General features: G+C 68.9%; 9 non-coding genes across 9 annotated transcripts; all 9 read right to left on the reverse strand.

The window, feature by feature from the left end:
* Positions 1-51: 51 nt before the first annotated feature.
* LOC137213842 (5S ribosomal RNA) lies at positions 52-170 on the reverse strand. Its single transcript, XR_010938462.1, has one exon. It is a non-coding gene; the product is annotated as a 5S ribosomal RNA (ribosomal RNA).
* Positions 171-2,865: 2,695 nt separating this feature from the next.
* LOC137213843 (5S ribosomal RNA) lies at positions 2,866-2,984 on the reverse strand. The gene has a single exon (XR_010938463.1). It is a non-coding gene; the product is annotated as a 5S ribosomal RNA (ribosomal RNA).
* A 2,695-nt stretch (positions 2,985-5,679) lies between these two features.
* LOC137213844 (5S ribosomal RNA) lies at positions 5,680-5,798 on the reverse strand. The gene has a single exon (XR_010938464.1). It is a non-coding gene; the product is annotated as a 5S ribosomal RNA (ribosomal RNA).
* Positions 5,799-6,735: 937 nt separating this feature from the next.
* Positions 6,736-6,854, reverse strand: LOC137213845 (5S ribosomal RNA). Its single transcript, XR_010938465.1, has one exon. It is a non-coding gene; the product is annotated as a 5S ribosomal RNA (ribosomal RNA).
* A 2,696-nt stretch (positions 6,855-9,550) lies between these two features.
* On the reverse strand, positions 9,551-9,669 carry LOC137213846 (5S ribosomal RNA). Its single transcript, XR_010938466.1, has one exon. It is a non-coding gene; the product is annotated as a 5S ribosomal RNA (ribosomal RNA).
* A 937-nt stretch (positions 9,670-10,606) lies between these two features.
* LOC137213848 (5S ribosomal RNA) lies at positions 10,607-10,725 on the reverse strand. The gene has a single exon (XR_010938468.1). It is a non-coding gene; the product is annotated as a 5S ribosomal RNA (ribosomal RNA).
* A 938-nt stretch (positions 10,726-11,663) lies between these two features.
* On the reverse strand, positions 11,664-11,782 carry LOC137213849 (5S ribosomal RNA). Its single transcript, XR_010938469.1, has one exon. It is a non-coding gene; the product is annotated as a 5S ribosomal RNA (ribosomal RNA).
* Positions 11,783-14,481: 2,699 nt separating this feature from the next.
* Positions 14,482-14,600, reverse strand: LOC137213850 (5S ribosomal RNA). The gene has a single exon (XR_010938470.1). It is a non-coding gene; the product is annotated as a 5S ribosomal RNA (ribosomal RNA).
* A 939-nt stretch (positions 14,601-15,539) lies between these two features.
* LOC137213851 (5S ribosomal RNA) lies at positions 15,540-15,658 on the reverse strand. The gene has a single exon (XR_010938471.1). It is a non-coding gene; the product is annotated as a 5S ribosomal RNA (ribosomal RNA).
* Positions 15,659-15,991: the final 333 nt, after the last annotated feature.

Raw genomic sequence — 15,991 nt, forward strand, 5'->3', positions numbered from 1 at the left:
CCCCCCGCCGCGGGCGAGTAAAGGAGAAGGCGGGCGGAGCGGGAGGCAAAAAGCCTACAGCACCCGGTATTCCCAGGCGGTCTCCCATCCAAGTACTAACCAGGCCCGACCCTGCTTAGCTTCCGAGATCAGACGAGATCGGGCGCGTTCAGGGTGGTATGGCCGTAGACGGGGGCGGGGGCCGACGGCTGCCTCTTGAGGCCCAGTTTCGCTGGCGCTGGCGCCTTAACGCCAGCCTGGCGGCCGGCCCGCCCCGGCAGGGCCCCCTCGCCCGCCCAGGCAGGGGGAACGGAGGTCTCGGGTATCGGGCGGCGGCGGAGGGTTTGGCGACCACCTCCCAGCCCAGGGCGGCCGTGACCCAGCAAACCCTTCGGCGCTTGGCGCCCCGCCCAAGATCCCGCACGTCGCTCACAGGGACGTGGCCCCGGAGGCTTCAGGCCCCGGGGCCCGTGGTCCCTTGGGCATCGGTCCTGCCCGCCCACGCGGAGCTAGGCGCAGCCCGGCCGCAGCCCGGGCCGGCCCTCCTGCCCGACAGCAGCCGGCCCGAAGCCACCGGGAGCCACCATTGAGTCGCCACGGCCCCTCAGCCCCGGCAAGGCCACCCTTGCCCCCACACCCCCCGCCGAGCTCAGGACCCCGCCCCTGGTGGCCGGCAGGCCCGGGGAAGCGGCCCCTGCCCTCGATCCCGCTCCTGCACCCGGCCGCGGTGACACGCCACAGGGGCGGGGTGTGGGGGGGCTTTTGTCGGAGGGAGCTGTGGAGGGACACACCGGCACACAGGTGGCGGCGCCGGGGCTGGGCGCCGGTGGGGGCGGCCAGGTGCAGGTCGAGGGGCTCGCGGGCCGAAATGACGGCAACTGGGCCCATGGCGGAGTCTGGGTCTGGAGGGCTCTGAGCCTCCATCCGCTCTGGTGCCTCGGGTCTACCGGCCCGAAGCCTGGTAGCGCGACACCCCACCGGCCCACAGACGTAGCCTCCCCAGCTGTGCTCACAGCGAGTCCAACCGCAGCCTGCATCCCTCCACGGGACACTTGGATTACTCCCGCGATCCCCACGAGGTGCGGCACCCGCTGGCCGAATGGGCTGAGATCCTGCCCTTGCGGCGCCCTGTGGCCACCTCCGCCTCCCTCACGGTACTGGCCGAGGCCTCGGACCAGCGGGCCCCGGCTCCCAGCTCAGCGCTGCTCCTCCGCCCCTCTCACCTCCTGCCCGACGTCCAGGCTACCGAGCACCCTCCACCCCCGCCCACCTTCATGCCACTCAGCCGGAACCCGGGAGGCAATGCCAACTACCAGGTGTGTATGACAGTCTGGTGCTGAAGCGGCAACCGCAGGAGGGCCAAGCGCGGGCCAACTCGCTGCTACCTTCCACCTCGGCCTCCAGGCCCTCTCTGCACGGGAGCCAGACTGGGAAAATGAACTTACCAGCAGCAAATGGGGGCAGGGGCAGGGGGCGGCAGGGCATGGAGAGAGGAATAAAGAGCTCCAGAGTCCAGGAAACATTGGTGGTCTGTGGCTTGGAAGCGCCACTCCTTCTGCCAGCCTGGGTCCCTGCGCTTGGCTTCCTGCAATAAGAAGCCAGTGTCCCCTTCTTGGCCTGAGGGTCCCTTTGGTTTAGTGGCCACAGTTCTGCCAGCAGGCCCCTCCTGGTCCTATACCATGCACTAAGTACATCTGCAGCTGCAGACTCCAAACCCCTGGTCTCTGGGCACCTCCTCTGTGTCTCAGCTGTCCCTGTCCACAGAGAGCCTCATACAAGACGTTGCTTCCAAACTGGGAGGTTCCACATCTGGGCAGGTCCAGCTCCAGGCCCAGTGAAGGGCATGAAGAAGGCTGAGGCTCTGGACTCCAGCCAGGCCTTCAGCAGGCCTCTGAGGCCAAGGTCTTCCTAGTCTCAAGAGGGGCCAAGAGACGCAATGTGTCATTTGAACAAGTGAGTCAGCGGGCGGTGAGCGAATGAGTGACCGCTCGAGGGGATGTATGCCGGCCACCGGGCCCTGTTTGACTGTCCAGGCTCAGCTTACCTGACCCTGGTTACCAGGGAATGCCACTCTGGGCCCTCCTTTTCATCCCCCTCCCTCACTGTGACCTCACCACCTGCCCCATTATGACCCAGTCTGGCTCCCAGTTAAAACTGGAGGGCAGAGGGCCCAGGCAGTCCTGGGACCAACGGCCATGGGTGAGCGAAACTACTACCGAGCCGAGCCGTTCACTGGCCCCATCCCCAGGAAATGCCAGGAGCAAGGATACTCAATTCTTCTGATCCCGGTCAGCTTCATCTTGCTCAACGTGGGGATCAACATGGTGACTATGGTCAGGGCAGGATCTGTGCAGCGCGGTTGGGGGAGCCCTGGGGTCTTGAAGGGGCTGAGGTGGGAGGGCTGCTGGGGTGTGACAGGACAAGGGTTGGATTTCAGGGCTCACCCTGCTCCCGGCCTCCCCCCTCCCCTTCTTCCCTCAACTCTGGAGGCATCTGAAGAGATTCTTGCGGGCACTTTTCAATCGTATTTTCCACAAAGGTGAGTGGGCGCCGGCGTGGGTTCAGGGGATGTGGGCCTGTCCCCTTTCTTCTATCCCTGCCTTGATTCTCAGCCCCTCAGGAACCCAGGCCCTGACCCATCTCGCCTTTCCCCACAGACAAGCAAGCCAGCTGTGTAGGCACCCATGGCATGTGCATGCGCTGCTCCGTGGATCCCAAGAACCTGCGCTCAAGAGTTTCTTCCCACTTCTGCCGTCGCCCAAGCTTCCTGCTCGGGCAGGTAAACCACCTTGACTACTGCCTGCAGCGGGGCTCGGCGGGGGCGGAGCCGGCGGCCCCCCCGCCGCGGGCGAGTAAAGGAGAAGGCGGGCGGAGCGGGAGGCAAAAAGCCTACAGCACCCGGTATTCCCAGGCGGTCTCCCATCCAAGTACTAACCAGGCCCGACCCTGCTTAGCTTCCGAGATCAGACGAGATCGGGCGCGTTCAGGGTGGTATGGCCGTAGACGGGGGCGGGGGCCGACGGCTGCCTCTTGAGGCCCAGTTTCGCTGGCGCTGGCGCCTTAACGCCAGCCTGGCGGCCGGCCCGCCCCGGCAGGGCCCCCTCGCCCGCCCAGGCAGGGGGAACGGAGGTCTCGGGTATCGGGCGGCGGCGGAGGGTTTGGCGACCACCTCCCAGCCCAGGGCGGCCGTGACCCAGCAAACCCTTCGGCGCTTGGCGCCCCGCCCAAGATCCCGCACGTCGCTCACAGGGACGTGGCCCCGGAGGCTTCAGGCCCCGGGGCCCGTGGTCCCTTGGGCATCGGTCCTGCCCGCCCACGCGGAGCTAGGCGCAGCCCGGCCGCAGCCCGGGCCGGCCCTCCTGCCCGACAGCAGCCGGCCCGAAGCCACCGGGAGCCACCATTGAGTCGCCACGGCCCCTCAGCCCCGGCAAGGCCACCCTTGCCCCCACACCCCCCGCCGAGCTCAGGACCCCGCCCCTGGTGGCCGGCAGGCCCGGGGAAGCGGCCCCTGCCCTCGATCCCGCTCCTGCACCCGGCCGCGGTGACACGCCACAGGGGCGGGGTGTGGGGGGGCTTTTGTCGGAGGGAGCTGTGGAGGGACACACCGGCACACAGGTGGCGGCGCCGGGGCTGGGCGCCGGTGGGGGCGGCCAGGTGCAGGTCGAGGGGCTCGCGGGCCGAAATGACGGCAACTGGGCCCATGGCGGAGTCTGGGTCTGGAGGGCTCTGAGCCTCCATCCGCTCTGGTGCCTCGGGTCTACCGGCCCGAAGCCTGGTAGCGCGACACCCCACCGGCCCACAGACGTAGCCTCCCCAGCTGTGCTCACAGCGAGTCCAACCGCAGCCTGCATCCCTCCACGGGACACTTGGATTACTCCCGCGATCCCCACGAGGTGCGGCACCCGCTGGCCGAATGGGCTGAGATCCTGCCCTTGCGGCGCCCTGTGGCCACCTCCGCCTCCCTCACGGTACTGGCCGAGGCCTCGGACCAGCGGGCCCCGGCTCCCAGCTCAGCGCTGCTCCTCCGCCCCTCTCACCTCCTGCCCGACGTCCAGGCTACCGAGCACCCTCCACCCCCGCCCACCTTCATGCCACTCAGCCGGAACCCGGGAGGCAATGCCAACTACCAGGTGTGTATGACAGTCTGGTGCTGAAGCGGCAACCGCAGGAGGGCCAAGCGCGGGCCAACTCGCTGCTACCTTCCACCTCGGCCTCCAGGCCCTCTCTGCACGGGAGCCAGACTGGGAAAATGAACTTACCAGCAGCAAATGGGGGCAGGGGCAGGGGGCGGCAGGGCATGGAGAGAGGAATAAAGAGCTCCAGAGTCCAGGAAACATTGGTGGTCTGTGGCTTGGAAGCGCCACTCCTTCTGCCAGCCTGGGTCCCTGCGCTTGGCTTCCTGCAATAAGAAGCCAGTGTCCCCTTCTTGGCCTGAGGGTCCCTTTGGTTTAGTGGCCACAGTTCTGCCAGCAGGCCCCTCCTGGTCCTATACCATGCACTAAGTACATCTGCAGCTGCAGACTCCAAACCCCTGGTCTCTGGGCACCTCCTCTGTGTCTCAGCTGTCCCTGTCCACAGAGAGCCTCATACAAGACGTTGCTTCCAAACTGGGAGGTTCCACATCTGGGCAGGTCCAGCTCCAGGCCCAGTGAAGGGCATGAAGAAGGCTGAGGCTCTGGACTCCAGCCAGGCCTTCAGCAGGCCTCTGAGGCCAAGGTCTTCCTAGTCTCAAGAGGGGCCAAGAGACGCAATGTGTCATTTGAACAAGTGAGTCAGCGGGCGGTGAGCGAATGAGTGACCGCTCGAGGGGATGTATGCCGGCCACCGGGCCCTGTTTGACTGTCCAGGCTCAGCTTACCTGACCCTGGTTACCAGGGAATGCCACTCTGGGCCCTCCTTTTCATCCCCCTCCCTCACTGTGACCTCACCACCTGCCCCATTATGACCCAGTCTGGCTCCCAGTTAAAACTGGAGGGCAGAGGGCCCAGGCAGTCCTGGGACCAACGGCCATGGGTGAGCGAAACTACTACCGAGCCGAGCCGTTCACTGGCCCCATCCCCAGGAAATGCCAGGAGCAAGGATACTCAATTCTTCTGATCCCGGTCAGCTTCATCTTGCTCAACGTGGGGATCAACATGGTGACTATGGTCAGGGCAGGATCTGTGCAGCGCGGTTGGGGGAGCCCTGGGGTCTTGAAGGGGCTGAGGTGGGAGGGCTGCTGGGGTGTGACAGGACAAGGGTTGGATTTCAGGGCTCACCCTGCTCCCGGCCTCCCCCCTCCCCTTCTTCCCTCAACTCTGGAGGCATCTGAAGAGATTCTTGCGGGCACTTTTCAATCGTATTTTCCACAAAGGTGAGTGGGCGCCGGCGTGGGTTCAGGGGATGTGGGCCTGTCCCCTTTCTTCTATCCCTGCCTTGATTCTCAGCCCCTCAGGAACCCAGGCCCTGACCCATCTCGCCTTTCCCCACAGACAAGCAAGCCAGCTGTGTAGGCACCCATGGCATGTGCATGCGCTGCTCCGTGGATCCCAAGAACCTGCGCTCAAGAGTTTCTTCCCACTTCTGCCGTCGCCCAAGCTTCCTGCTCGGGCAGGTAAACCACCTTGACTACTGCCTGCAGCGGGGCTCGGCGGGGGCGGAGCCGGCGGCCCCCCCGCCGCGGGCGAGTAAAGGAGAAGGCGGGCGGAGCGGGAGGCAAAAAGCCTACAGCACCCGGTATTCCCAGGCGGTCTCCCATCCAAGTACTAACCAGGCCCGACCCTGCTTAGCTTCCGAGATCAGACGAGATCGGGCGCGTTCAGGGTGGTATGGCCGTAGACGGGGGCGGGGGCCGACGGCTGCTTCTTGAGGCCCAGTTTCGCCGGCGCTGGCGCCTTAACGCCAGCCTGGCGGCCGGCCCGCCCCGGCAGGGTCCCCTCGCCCGCCCAGGCAGGGGGAACGGAGGTCTCGGGTATCGGGCGGCGGCGGAGGGTTTGGCGACCACCTCCCAGCCCAGGGCGGCCGTGACCCAGCAAACCCTTCGGCGCTTGGCGCCCCGCCCAAGATCCCGCACGTCGCTCACAGGGACGTGGCCCCGGAGGCTTCAGGCCCCGGGGCCCGTGGTCCCTTGGGCATCGGCCCTGCCCGCCCACGCGGAGCTAGGCGCAGCCCGGCCGCAGCCCGGGCCGGCCCTCCTGCCCGACAGCAGCCGGCCCGAAGCCACCGGGAGCCACCATTGAGTCGCCACGGCCCCTCAGCCCCGGCAAGGCCACCCTTGTCCCCACACCCCCCGCCGAGCTCAGGACCCCGCCCCTGGTGGCCGGCAGGCCCGGGGAAGCGGCCCCTGCCCTCGATCCCGCTCCAGCACCCAACCGCGGTGACACGCCAGAGGGGCGGGGTGGTGGTGGGGCGGGGCTTTTGTCGGAGGGAGCTGTGGAGGGACACACCGGCACACAGATGGCGGCGCCGGGGCTAGGCGCCGGTGGGGGCGGCCAGGTGCAGGTCGAGGGGCTCGCGGGCCGAAAGGACGGCCACTGGGCCCGCGGCGGAGTCTGGGTCTGGGCCAGCCACCCCGGGAGCGTCTGGGGTGCGGCTGCCTTCCAGGGCCGCCTTCTGGCCGCCTGGCCGGCCGGGCCGGCGGGGAGCGCCCCCGCCGGCGCGCGCCGTGGTGGGAGGGGCCTGAGAAGGTGGGTCCTGCAGCGGGGCCCGGCGGGGGCGGAGCCGGCGGCCCCCGCCGCGGGCGAGTAAAGGAGAAGGCGGGCGGAGCGGGAGGCAAAAAGCCTACAGCACCCGGTATTCCCAGGCGGTCTCCCATCCAAGTACTAACCAGGCCCGACCCTGCTTAGCTTCCGAGATCAGACGAGATCGGGCGCGTTCAGGGTGGTATGGCCGTAGACGGGGGCGGGGGGCCGCGGGCGGCCTCTTGAGGCCCAGTTTCGCTGGCGCTGGCGCCTTAACGCCAGCCTGGCGGCCGGCCCGCCCCGGCAGGGCCCCCTCGCCCGCCCAGGCAGGGGGAACGGAGGTCTCGGGTATCGGGCGGCGGCGGAGGGTTTGGCGACCACCTCCCAGCCCAGGGCGGCCGTGACCCAGCAAACCCTTCGGCGCTTGGCGCCCCGCCCAAGATCCCGCACGTCGCTCACAGGGACGTGGCCCCGGAGGCTTCAGGGCCCGGGGCCCGCGGTCCCTTGGGCATCGGCCCTGCCCGCCCACGCGGCGCTAGGCGCAGCCCGGCCGCAGCCCGGGCCGGCCCTCCTGCCCGACAGCAGCCGGCCCGAAGCCACCGGGAGCCACCATTGAGTCGCCACGGCCCCTCAGCCCCGGCAAGGCCACCCTTGCCCCCACACCCCCCGCCGAGCTCAGGACCCCGCCCCTGGTGGCCGGCAGGCCCGGGGAAGCGGCCCCTGCCCTCGATCCCGCTCCTGCACCCGGCCGCGGTGACACGCCACAGGGGCGGGGTGTGGGGGGGCTTTTGTCGGAGGGAGCTGTGGAGGGACACACCGGCACACAGGTGGCGGCGCCGGGGCTGGGCGCCGGTGGGGGCGGCCAGGTGCAGGTCGAGGGGCTCGCGGGCCGAAATGACGGCAACTGGGCCCATGGCGGAGTCTGGGTCTGGAGGGCTCTGAGCCTCCATCCGCTCTGGTGCCTCGGGTCTACCGGCCCGAAGCCTGGTAGCGCGACACCCCACCGGCCCACAGACGTAGCCTCCCCAGCTGTGCTCACAGCGAGTCCAACCGCAGCCTGCATCCCTCCACGGGACACTTGGATTACTCCCGCGATCCCCACGAGGTGCGGCACCCGCTGGCCGAATGGGCTGAGATCCTGCCCTTGCGGCGCCCTGTGGCCACCTCCGCCTCCCTCACGGTACTGGCCGAGGCCTCGGACCAGCGGGCCCCGGCTCCCAGCTCAGCGCTGCTCCTCCGCCCCTCTCACCTCCTGCCCGACGTCCAGGCTACCGAGCACCCTCCACCCCCGCCCACCTTCATGCCACTCAGCCGGAACCCGGGAGGCAATGCCAACTACCAGGTGTGTATGACAGTCTGGTGCTGAAGCGGCAACCGCAGGAGGGCCAAGCACGGGCCAACTCGCTGCTACCTTCCACCTCGGCCTCCAGGCCCTCTCTGCACGGGAGCCAGACTGGGAAAATGAACTTACCAGCAGCAAATGGGGGCAGGGGCAGGGGGCGGCAGGGCATGGAGAGAGGAATAAAGAGCTCCAGAGTCCAGGAAACATTGGTGGTCTGTGGCTTGGAAGCGCCACTCCTTCTGCCAGCCTGGGTCCCTGCGCTTGGCTTCCTGCAATAAGAAGCCAGTGTCCCCTTCTTGGCCTGAGGGTCCCTTTGGTTTAGTGGCCACAGTTCTGCCAGCAGGCCCCTCCTGGTCCTATACCATGCACTAAGTACATCTGCAGCTGCAGACTCCAAACCCCTGGTCTCTGGGCACCTCCTCTGTGTCTCAGCTGTCCCTGTCCACAGAGAGACTCATACAAGACGTTGCTTCCAAACTGGGAGGTTCCACATCTGGGCAGGTCCAGCTCCAGGCCCAGTGAAGGGCATGAAGAAGGCTGAGGCTCTGGACTCCAGCCAGGCCTTCAGCAGGCCTCTGAGGCCAAGGTCTTCCTAGTCTCAAGAGGGGCCAAGAGACGCAATGTGTCATTTGAACAAGTGAGTCAGCGGGCGGTGAGCGAATGAGTGACCGCTCGAGGGGATGTATGCCGGCCACCGGGCCCTGTTTGACTGTCCAGGCTCAGCTTACCTGACCCTGGTTACCAGGGAATGCCACTCTGGGCCCTCCTTTTCATCCCCCTCCCTCACTGTGACCTCACCACCTGCCCCATTATGACCCAGTCTGGCTCCCAGTTAAAACTGGAGGGCAGAGGGCCCAGGCAGTCCTGGGACCAACGGCCATGGGTGAGCGAAACTACTACCGAGCCGAGCCGTTCACTGGCCCCATCCCCAGGAAATGCCAGGAGCAAGGATACTCAATTCTTCTGATCCCGGTCAGCTTCATCTTGCTCAACGTGGGGATCAACATGGTGACTATGGTCAGGGCAGGATCTGTGCAGCGCGGTTGGGGGAGCCCTGGGGTCTTGAAGGGGCTGAGGTGGGAGGGCTGCTGGGGTGTGACAGGACAAGGGTTGGATTTCAGGGCTCACCCTGCTCCCGGCCTCCCCCCTCCCCTTCTTCCCTCAACTCTGGAGGCATCTGAAGAGATTCTTGCGGGCACTTTTCAATCGTATTTTCCACAAAGGTGAGTGGGCGCCGGCGTGGGTTCAGGGGATGTGGGCCTGTCCCCTTTCTTCTATCCCTGCCTTGATTCTCAGCCCCTCAGGAACCCAGGCCCTGACCCATCTCGCCTTTCCCCACAGACAAGCAAGCCAGCTGTGTAGGCACCCATGGCATGTGCATGCGCTGCTCCGTGGATCCCAAGAACCTGCGCTCAAGAGTTTCTTCCCACTTCTGCCGTCGCCCAAGCTTCCTGCTCGGGCAGGTAAACCACCTTGACTACTGCCTGCAGCGGGGCTCGGCGGGGGCGGAGCCGGCGGCCCCCCCGCCGCGGGCGAGTAAAGGAGAAGGCGGGCGGAGCGGGAGGCAAAAAGCCTACAGCACCCGGTATTCCCAGGCGGTCTCCCATCCAAGTACTAACCAGGCCCGACCCTGCTTAGCTTCCGAGATCAGACGAGATCGGGCGCGTTCAGGGTGGTATGGCCGTAGACGGGGGCGGGGGCCGACGGCTGCCTCTTGAGGCCCAGTTTCGCTGGCGCTGGCGCCTTAACGCCAGCCTGGCGGCCGGCCCGCCCCGGCAGGGCCCCCTCGCCCGCCCAGGCAGGGGGAACGGAGGTCTCGGGTATCGGGCGGCGGCGGAGGGTTTGGCGACCACCTCCCAGCCCAGGGCGGCCGTGACCCAGCAAACCCTTCGGCGCTTGGCGCCCCGCCCAAGATCCCGCACGTCGCTCACAGGGACGTGGCCCCGGAGGCTTCAGGCGCCGGGGCCCGTGGTCCCTTGGGCATCGGTCCTGCCCGCCCACGCGGAGCTAGGCGCAGCCCGGCCGCAGCCCGGGCCGGCCCTCCTGCCCGACAGCAGCCGGCCCGAAGCCACCGGGAGCCACCATTGAGTCGCCACGGCCCCTCAGCCCCGGCAAGGCCACCCTTGCCCCCACACCCCCCGCCGAGCTCAGGACCCCGCCCCTGGTGGCCGGCAGGCCCGGGGAAGCGGCCCCTGCCCTCGATCCCGCTCCAGCACCCAACCGCGGTGACACGCCAGAGGGGCGGGGTGGTGGTGGGGCGGGGCTTTTGTCGGAGGGAGCTGTGGAGGGACACACCGGCACACAGATGGCGGCGCCGGGGCTAGGCGCCGGTGGGGGCGGCCAGGTGCAGGTCGAGGGGCTCGCGGGCCGAAAGGACGGCCACTGGGCCCGCGGCGGAGTCTGGGTCTGGGCCAGCCACCCCGGGAGCGTCTGGGGTGCGGCTGCCTTCCAGGGCCGCCTTCTGGCCGCCTGGCCGGCCGGGCCGGCGGGGAGCGCCCCCGCCGGCGCGCGCCGTGGTGGGAGGGGCCTGAGGAGGTGGGGCCTGCAGCGGGGCCCGGCGGGGGCGGAGCCGGCGGCCCCCGCCGCGGGCGAGTAAAGGAGAAGGCGGGCGGAGCGGGAGGCAAAAAGCCTACAGCACCCGGTATTCCCAGGCGGTCTCCCATCCAAGTACTAACCAGGCCCGACCCTGCTTAGCTTCCGAGATCAGACGAGATCGGGCGCGTTCAGGGTGGTATGGCCGTAGACGGGGGCGGGGGGCCGCGGGCGGCCTCTTGAGGCCCAGTTTCGCTGGCGCTGGCGCCTTAACGCCAGCCTGGCGGCCGGCCCGCCCCGGCAGGGCCCCCTCGCCCGCCCAGGCAGGGGGAACGGAGGTCTCGGGTATCGGGCGGCGGCGGAGGGTTTGGCGACCACCTCCCAGCCCAGGGCGGCCGTGACCCAGCAAACCCTTCGGCGCTTGGCGCCCCGCCCAAGATCCCGCACGTCGCTCACAGGGACGTGGCCCCGGAGGCTTCAGGGCCCGGGGCCCGCGGTCCCTTGGGCATCGGTCCTGCCCGCCCACGCGGCGCTAGGCGCAGCCCGGCCGCAGCCCGGGCCGGCCCTCCTGCCCGACAGCAGCCGGCCCGAAGCCACCGGGAGCCACCATTGAGTCGCCACGGCCCCTCTGCCCCGGCAAGGCCACCCTTGCCCCCACACCCCCCGCCGAGCTCAGGACCCCGCCCCTGGTGGCCGGCAGGCCCGGGGAAGCGGCCCCTGCCCTCGATCCCGCTCCCGCACCCAACCGCGGTGACACGCCAGAGGGGCGGGGTGGTGGTGGGGCGGGGCTTTTGTCGGAGGGAGCTGTGGAGGGACACACAGGCACACAGGTGGCGGCGCCGGGGCTGGGCGCCGGTGGGGGCGGCCAGGTGCAGGTCGAGGGGCTCGCGGGCCGAAAGGACGGCCACTGGGCCCGCGGCGGAGTCTGGGTCCGGGCCAGCCACCCCGGGAGCGTCTGGGGTGCGGCTGCCTTCCAGGGCCGCCTTCTGGCCGCCTGGCCGGCCGGGCCGGCGGGGAGCGCCCCCGCCGGCGCGCGCCGTGGTGGGAGGGGCCTGAGGAGGTGGGGCCTGCAGCGGGGCCCGGCGGGGGCGGAGCCGGCGGCCCCCGCCGCGGGCGAGTAAAGGAGAAGGCGGGCGGAGCGGGAGGCAAAAAGCCTACAGCACCCGGTATTCCCAGGCGGTCTCCCATCCAAGTACTAACCAGGCCCGACCCTGCTTAGCTTCCGAGATCAGACGAGATCGGGCGCGTTCAGGGTGGTATGGCCGTAGACGGGGGCGGGGGCCGACGGCTGCCTCTTGAGGCCCAGTTTCGCTGGCGCTGGCGCCTTAACGCCAGCCTGGCGGCCGGCCCGCCCCGACAGGGCCCCCTCGCCCGCCCAGGCAGGGGGAACGGAGGTCTCGGGTATCGGGCGGCGGCGGAGGGTTTGGCGACCACCTCCCAGCCCAGGGCGGCCGTGACCCAGCAAACCCTTCGGCGCTTGGCGCCCCGCCCAAGATCCCGCACGTCGCTCACAGGGACGTGGCCCCGGAGGCTTCAGGGCCCGGGGCCCGCGGTCCCTTGGGCATCGGCCCTGCCCGCCCACGCGGCGCTAGGCGCAGCCCGGCCGCAGCCCGGGCCGGCCCTCCTGCCCGACAGCAGCCGGCCCGAAGCCACCGGGAGCCACCATTGAGTCGCCACGGCCCCTCAGCCCCGGCAAGGCCACCCTTGCCCCCACACCCCCCGCCGAGCTCAGGACCCCGCCCCTGGTGGCCGGCAGGCCCGGGGAAGCGGCCCCTGCCCTCGATCCCGCTCCCGCACCCAACCGCGGTGACACGCCAGAGGGGCGGGGTGGTGGTGGGGCGGGGCTTTTGTCGGAGGGAGCTGTGGAGGGACACACAGGCACACAGGTGGCGGCGCCGGGGCTGGGCGCCGGTGGGGGCGGCCAGGTGCAGGTCGAGGGGCTCGCGGGCCAAAAGGACAGCAACTGGGCCCATGGCGGAGTCTGGGTCTGGAGGGCTCTGAGCCTCCATCCGCTCTGGTGCCTCGGGTCTACCGGCCCGACGCCTGGTAGCGCGACACCCCACCGGCCCACAGACGTAGCCTCCCCAGCTGTGCTCACAGCGAGTCCAACCGCAGCCTGCATCCCTCCACGGGACACTTGGATTACTCCCGCGATCCCCACGAGGTGCGGCACCCGCTGGCCGAATGGGCTGAGATCCTGCCCTTGCGGCGCCCTGTGGCCACCTCTGCCTCCCTCACGGTACTGGCCGAGGCCTCGGACCAGCGGGCCCCGGCTCCCAGCTCAGCGCTGCTCCTCCGCCCCTCTCACCTCCTGCCCGACGTCCAGGCTACCGAGCACCCTCCACCCCCGCCCACCTTCATGCCACTCAGCCGGAACCCGGGAGGCAATGCCAACTACCAGGTGTATGACAGTCTGGTGCTGAAGCGGCAACCGCAGGAGGGCCAAGCGCGGGCCAACTCGCTGCTACCTTCCACCTCGGCCTCCAGGCCCTCTCTGCACGGGAGCCAGACTGGGAAAATGAACTTACCAGCAGCAAATGGGGGCAGGGGCAGGGGGCGGCAGGGCATGGAGAGAGGAATAAAGAGCTCCAGAGTCCAGGAAACATTGGTGGTCTGTGGCTTGGAAGCGCCACTCCTTCTGCCAGCCTGGGTCCCTGCGCTTGGCTTCCTGCAATAAGAAGCCAGTGTCCCCTTCTTGGCCTGAGGGTCCCTTTGGTTTAGTGGCCACAGTTCTGCCAGCAGGCCCCTCCTGGTCCTATACCATGCACTAAGTACATCTGCAGCTGCAGACTCCAAACCCCTGGTCTCTGGGCACCTCCTCTGTGTCTCAGCTGTCCCTGTCCACAGAGAGCCTCATACAAGACGTTGCTTCCAAACTGGGAGGTTCCACATCTGGGCAGGTCCAGCTCCAGGCCCAGTGAAGGGCATGAAGAAGGCTGAGGCTCTGGACTCCAGCCAGGCCTTCAGCAGGCCTCTGAGGCCAAGGTCTTCCTAGTCTCAAGAGGGGCCAAGAGACGCAATGTGTCATTTGAACAAGTGAGTCAGCGGGCGGTGAGCGAATGAGTGACCGCTCGAGGGGATGTATGCCGGCCACCGGGCCCTGTTTGACTGTCCAGGCTCAGCTTACCTGACCCTGGTTACCAGGGAATGCCACTCTGGGCCCTCCTTTTCATCCCCCTCCCTCACTGTGACCTCACCACCTGCCCCATTATGACCCAGTCTGGCTCCCAGTTAAAACTGGAGGGCAGAGGGCCCAGGCAGTCCTGGGACCAACGGCCATGGGTGAGCGAAACTACTACCGAGCCGAGCCGTTCACTGGCCCCATCCCCAGGAAATGCCAGGAGCAAGGATACTCAATTCTTCTGATCCCGGTCAGCTTCATCTTGCTCAACGTGGGGATCAACATGGTGACTATGGTCAGGGCAGGATCTGTGCAGCGCGGTTGGGGGAGCCCTGGGGTCTTGAAGGGGCTGAGGTGGGAGGGCTGCTGGGGTGTGACAGGACAAGGGTTGGATTTCAGGGCTCACCCTGCTCCCGGCCTCCCCCCTCCCCTTCTTCCCTCAACTCTGGAGGCATCTGAAGAGATTCTTGCGGGCACTTTTCAATCGTATTTTCCACAAAGGTGAGTGGGCGCCGGCGTGGGTTCAGGGGATGTGGGCCTGTCCCCTTTCTTCTATCCCTGCCTTGATTCTCAGCCCCTCAGGAACCCAGGCCCTGACCCATCTCGCCTTTCCCCACAGACAAGCAAGCCAGCTGTGTAGGCACCCATGGCATGTGCATGCGCTGCTCCGTGGATCCCAAGAACCTGTGCTCAAGAGTTTCTTCCCACTTCTGCCGTCGCCCAAGCTTCCTGCTCGGGCAGGTAAACCACCTTGACTACTGCCTGCAGCGGGGCTCGGCGGGGGCGGAGCCGGCGGCCCCCCCGCCGCGGGCGAGTAAAGGAGAAGGCGGGCGGAGCGGGAGGCAAAAAGCCTACAGCACCCGGTATTCCCAGGCGGTCTCCCATCCAAGTACTAACCAGGCCCGACCCTGCTTAGCTTCCGAGATCAGACGAGATCGGGCGCGTTCAGGGTGGTATGGCCGTAGACGGGGGCGGGGGCCGACGGCTGCCTCTTGAGGCCCAGTTTCGCTGGCGCTGGCGCCTTAACGCCAGCCTGGCGGCCGGCCCGCCCCGGCAGGGCCCCCTCGCCCGCCCAGGCAGGGGGAACGGAGGTCTCGGGTATCGGGCGGCGGCGGAGGGTTTGGCGACCACCTCCCAGCCCAGGGCGGCCGTGACCCAGCAAACCCTTCGGCGCTTGGCGCCCCGCCCAAGATCCCGCACGTCGCTCACAGGGACGTGGCCCCGGAGGCTTCAGGCCCCGGGGCCCGTGGTCCCTTGGGCATCGGTCCTGCCCGCCCACGCGGAGCTAGGCGCAGCCCGGCCGCAGCCCGGGCCGGCCCTCCTGCCTGACAGCAGCCGGCCCGAAGCCACCGGGAGCCACCATTGAGTCGCCACGGCCCCTCAGCCCCGGCAAGGCCACCCTTGCCCCCACACCCCCCGCCGAGCTCAGGACCCCGCCCCTGGTGGCCGGCAGGCCCGGGGAAGCGGACCCTGCCCTCGATCCCGCTCCAGCACCCAACCGCGGTGACACGCCAGAGGGGCGGGGTGGTGGTGGGGCGGGGCTTTTGTCGGAGGGAGCTGTGGAGGGACACACCGGCACACAGATGGCGGCGCCGGGGCTAGGCGCCGGTGGGGGCGGCCAGGTGCAGGTCGAGGGGCTCGCGGGCCGAAAGGACGGCCACTGGGCCCGCGGCGGAGTCTGGGTCTGGGCCAGCCACCACGGGAGCGTCTGGGGTGCGGCTGCCTTCCAGGGCCGCCTTCTGGCCGCCTGGCCGGCCGGGCCGGCGGGGAGCGCCCCCGCCGGCGCGCGCCGTGGTGGGAGGGGCCTGAGGAGGTGGGTCCTGCAGCGGGGCCCGGCGGGGGCGGAGCCGGCGGCCCCCCCGCCGCGGGCGAGTAAAGGAGAAGGCGGGCGGAGCGGGAGGCAAAAAGCCTACAGCACCCGGTATTCCCAGGCGGTCTCCCATCCAAGTACTAACCAGGCCCGACCCTGCTTAGCTTCCGAGATCAGACGAGATCGGGCGCGTTCAGGGTGGTATGGCCGTAGACGGGGGCGGGGGCCGCGGGCGGCCTCTTGAGGCCCAGTTTCGCTGGCGCTGGCGCCTTAACGCCAGCCTGGCGGCCGGCCCGCCCCGGCAGGGCCCCCTCGCCCGCCCAGGCAGGGGGAACGGAGGTCTCGGGTATCGGGCGGCGGCGGAGGGTTTGGCGACCACCTCCCAGCCCAGGGCGGCCGTGACCCAGCAAACCCTTCGGCGCTTGGCGCCCCGCCCAAGATCCCGCACGTCGCTCACAGGGACGTGGCCCCGGAGGCTTCAGGCCCCGGGGCCCGTGGTCCCTTGGGCATCGGTCCTGCCCGCCCACGCGGAGCTAGGCGCAGCCCGG

This window comes from Pseudorca crassidens, chromosome 19 (genome assembly GCF_039906515.1).
Source record: "Pseudorca crassidens isolate mPseCra1 chromosome 19, mPseCra1.hap1, whole genome shotgun sequence".
Classification (NCBI taxonomy): domain Eukaryota; kingdom Metazoa; phylum Chordata; class Mammalia; order Artiodactyla; family Delphinidae; genus Pseudorca; species Pseudorca crassidens.